This window comes from Crocodylus porosus, unplaced genomic scaffold, assembly GCF_001723895.1.
Source record: "Crocodylus porosus isolate Cpor-Errol unplaced genomic scaffold, CroPor_comp1, whole genome shotgun sequence".
Classification (NCBI taxonomy): Eukaryota; Metazoa; Chordata; order Crocodylia; family Crocodylidae; genus Crocodylus; species Crocodylus porosus.
The window spans coordinates 60,902,821-60,907,694 of NW_017728948.1; positions in this window are offsets into that span (position 1 = coordinate 60,902,821).

Sequence of the window (4,874 nt, forward strand, 5' to 3'; positions counted from 1 at the left end):
GGGGATCTCCCTCACTTGGACCTCCCTGTCCCATAGTGGGCATGGGCATCCCATGGGACTGATGAAAGACCAACACAAAGTACCCATTTATTAGGTTGGCTTTTTCCTGGGCATCAGTTGTCAGTTTTCCCATCTGGTTCAGCAGGGGTCCAGTGTTGCCATTGCTTTTCCTTTGGCTCCCCACATATCTGAAAAAGGACTTTTTATTGTCCTTGATGCTCGAAGCTAGTTGGAGCTTGGTTTCAGCCTTGGCTTTCCTGGTTTGCTCCCTACAGGACCAAACCAGTGCAGAATAATCCTCCTTGGAGGTGAATCCCATCTTGCATCTTTTGTAGGCCTTTCTTTTTAGCCTCAGCAGGTCCGCTAGGTCCCTAGAGAGCCAGGAGGGCTGCTGTGCCCTCTTGTTGCCTTTCCTCAAGATGGAATAGACATAGCTTGTGCATTGAGGATTGCTCCCTTGAGGAGCAACCACTATTCTTGAACTCCCCTCTCGCTAGGGTCGTGGTCCCTTAGGGCCTCACTGACAGGCCTCCTGAGCTTGTCAAACTCGGCTTTCCTGAAGTCAAGGACTTCCGTGTTGCTGACTGATTTGCCAGCTTTACGGCAGATGGCAAAGGTGATCAGCTCATGGTCGCTGTCACCCATATTTCAAACAGATATGCAGGCAAGTCAGAGCTAGAATGAAGCGCTGGGGCCCTCTGCCACAGAGTAGGCAGGCTCTGCTGAAGGGAAGAAAAAAAAAAGTGGTGAAGAGCCCGATACTTCCTTCCTGCTTCCCCTACCTGGGTTGCCTGCCTCTCTCATGGCGAGGGGGTGAACTGCTGGTGGGCCCTGAGTGGCGGGGGTCCCCAGTGCTTCCCTGGTATGGGTACTGCCCAGGGGGCCCTGCTACCATAGAAAGAAGTACCAGGGGCCCCTGCAGCTCAGGGGCTGTGCAACCCAACGGCAGCTCACTCCCTGGCCACAGGAGCTCCAGGCAGGGTCCAAGAGAAAAAAAAAAAAGATCAGGCCTACCTTTTTTTTCTCCTTAGCGGAGCCCGCCCATGTGATCTGCCACTGAGTTGTGCAGCTCCTGAGCTGATCCAGTGCCTCCCTCCATGGCAGCATTGCCCCCTGTGCTGCCTGACCAGGGTGCTAGCTGTGCGGGTGCAGTCCCAGCTCACAGGCAGCATCTGTCATATCCAATGGTGCATGGGGCACTGGAAGCCCTGGTGTGCTCAGGGAAGCTCAGGCTTAGTGGGCTTCCAGTGCCCTGTACACTGTCCCCACCACCTTCCCACTGCCTGGTACCACCCAGGAACAGGATTGCTGCTCCAGAAAAATGGTAGGAGGGTGGCTGGGTGTGCTGGCAGCTGGAGAAAGTAGTGGGGATGCTGCACAGGGCACTGGAAGCCTGCTAAGCCCAAGCTTCCCCAAACACACCTGGGCTTCCAGTACCCTGTGCACCATCCCTGCCACCTTCTCCAGATAGGGCTCTTGTACATGTGAGGAATATCACTGTAATTTGTTACATAACGAACTAAAATACATGGGTAGTTTGCTACGTAGAAAAGTCATTTAAATTGAAATACACCACCAAACGTGTACACTGTCACAAAATTTATTTGTACGTGCTGCCAAACATGTACACTGTTATGCAATTCAATCATTAGAAAGGGCAATTAAACCACTAATAGGGACAGTTTCCTCATGTGTACAAGGGCCTTTAGTCATGTATACAAGTCTTACTCTATGACAATAAGTCACAAAGCCAGACTTTTGACAAAATATGTATTTACATTCCTAAGCCTGTGTTTACACATGGACACCTTGATGTAGCCTTTTTGAGGATCAGAAGTTTTGGTTCTGTTAAAGTATTCCATCAAAGGAAAACTACAAAAACCTGTATTCAAAGAAATACTTCTGCAATAAAAAAGTAATCACAAATGTTTTTCTGTTTTCAGCTAGTATCTAATTATATTTTAAAAGAATGCATTTGGTTCCCTTAATCATGTAGCCAAAGTGTGAGTAACCTGCAGCCCACAGAGTCATTGGTTTCAGCCTATAGACATTGGGCTCCTGTGGCATTTGTTGTGGGTAGGAGGGCTTTGGTGGCTGTTGTTCTCTAACCATGGTGGAAAGAAGTGGCAGCTGCAGAAGTTTTCTCTATGCCCTCTGTACCATGGCTAGGTCCTAACACTCCCCTATCTCTGACTCATATTGGGTCATTCCAGCTCACAACCTGAAAAGGTTGCCAAATGCAGATATAGCCTGTGGATCAGTGTCTGATTCACTGTTTCTAATTATTTTCTATGTAGAGATTGGAAACCGAACTGTGTCAAAAATTGAATCTAGTATTTATTATTCTGAGTATTTTGTAGATCAATAATTATTTGGTAAATGATAGGCTGAACTAGTTGTCAATATTTTTAAGGCTTTGATGTAATTAACTGGAAATGCAAACCTATTTTTTCCTTAAAATTTCTGTTCATTTATTTGTTCAAACTTGGTTACAAGTTATAGGCAATATTAGATCCACAGGAACCGGAGTGTATAGTGATAAGTTACTGATAAATAATACAATGTAGTCTGAAATTAGTTTGGGGATTGGATGGTAACATGCTAACGAGGGCATAGGGCAGGATAAATTGAAGCTTTCACACTGAAGAAGGGCAAATACAAGAACTTCACCTTCCATGAGTTTTTCCTATAGGTGAATTCTTTTTTCAATTTCCCCCTCTTTGTATGTGCAGATGTATATAAAAAGTTAGGCCACTGGTCTTTTTGATAATACTTTTTTATTAAGGTTTTGCTAAAATTTAAGGTTCCTAGTTTCTAGTGCCCTAAAATATTAAACTTGATGGAGAATTCTCTCCCTTCACCTAACTGTCATTATGTTCACAACTAATAAAAGTTACTTTTCCCCTAAATTCTCTTCAAGTTAATAACATTTTTTGATTAGCAGTTGCAACATTGAAATTGCAGGAAAGTATTCATTATTCTTCATTAACAGTCTTGTGAGTTAACAAAAAGGATTATGTTGCAATAAGAAAATAAGGGATGAGAGAATATGTTTTGTATTTAAAAAGCAAAATGAGGCCCACTGAAGGAACATAAATGGCAAAGATAATAGCAGTCAAAGGACAAAAAAATGGGTGTGAAGCATGAAGACTGATTATATTGCAGATTATATTCAATGGTTAGCTGAAGAGAATTCTGTCTGCATCAAGATATACTAATTTTGAAAACTAAAGGTAGCACATCAGGTAAGTATCAATGTCCTTTGTTAACATAAATATCCTCCCAGTATTTGTAATAGAATAATAAAAAATAGAGATGTAAAAGATCTATGAAATCACCTTGTTCATCTTATTGCCAATGCAGGATTCTCTTCTGTAATATTCTACAGTTTTAAACCTTCCTGTTGTCCCTTTCAGGAAGGGGGAAAAAGTCCTAAATGCTTTAGGATTAAGATGAACAGTTTTTAAAACCATCCTTCCAACAGTTTTGAGTTTGCAGTTCTATAGGACCGTTTCTGTAACTACCTCTAATGGCGTTGCATTAATCAGTTCATAATTACAACGTGTGCAGTATGAAATGGTATGAGTTCTGTGAGAGAATATAGCTGAATTAAAAAGTATGCCTCACCTGAATGCAGTTGAAAAAAGCCGATGAATGAAAACGCCTTTATTCATTTCTCTATTATCTCACTCTTTCATTGCAAACAGTTTTCCAGAAAAGGGAGAAAATCCTCAGAAGGAATCTTTAATCTCTTATTTTGATTTTGATGGCTCTTTATCAGAACTGAGTATAATTATGAATCAACAAAAAATGTGACCAGATTTTTAAAACCATGCACATTTAAATTATGTACATTCATGCCCATATTAGTATAAGTTGTGTCCATACAATTTGTATTCATTCTTTGTGGGGGTGGGAAAAGTAAGCATTTTTATTATTCTTTTTATTTTATTACAGGGTGTACTATATAGCCAAATAATTAACACCCAATACAGAGGAAAATATTGGCAAATATAGAAGTATGGATTAATTTTCCTCCCTTATGCTAGTGTATAAACTTATTCAAGATAATGTGATAATGTGATTATATTAATGAAAGTAAAAGAAGAAATGCTCTCTATTTTTCAAGGGAGCTTTTCACTAGCTTTTAAGTAATTTATTAGAATTAAAAACTTTAATTAACCTTATTTTTAGATATGTATTCATATAAAAAAGTGCCAGATAAAAATAGATATATATGAGATGAAGCTAGAATAGAACATCCAGTAGTAGCCCTGGGGACTCTTCTTTTAACTCATTAGTCTTCTCTTTCTTACAGATCTGGGATCAAATTCTGCTTTCAGATTTAAACCAGCAGTATCTATGTAGCCTTGCCCCACAATAAAAGAGGCGTTATGATCAGAAGATTATTTGTTGAACCTAGGAATAAATTACAATGTAATAAAGTAAAATATTAATAATTATTAATGTTTAAATGATTCATACATAAAGTCCATGAGTACTTAACTAGATTAATTTGGTTGGATGGCTTGAAGTAATGAAAAAATTGATCTGATGTTCACTAAATTCAAGGAGGAAGCTCTTTTTTACTTTACTGATACAGCATCAGACTCAGACAGTTCAAAAGTGCCAGAATCACAAAAAGGGACAGAAAAGGCACTGTGGAACCTGTCCTAAGAGGCACAGTATATATCAAAGTCCAGGCTGTCATATAGCTTTCCCTATGACAGTAGAGTTCTGGGGTGTGATGTCCTCCAGTTCTAATCGCTTAATTATGTCCTTTAGCTTAGTAATATTTCTTTCCCTCTTTAAAATCATTTTCACTTGTTTTTATTAGTATGGATGGATCAGAGTCTTTGGATAAGCACCCAAAA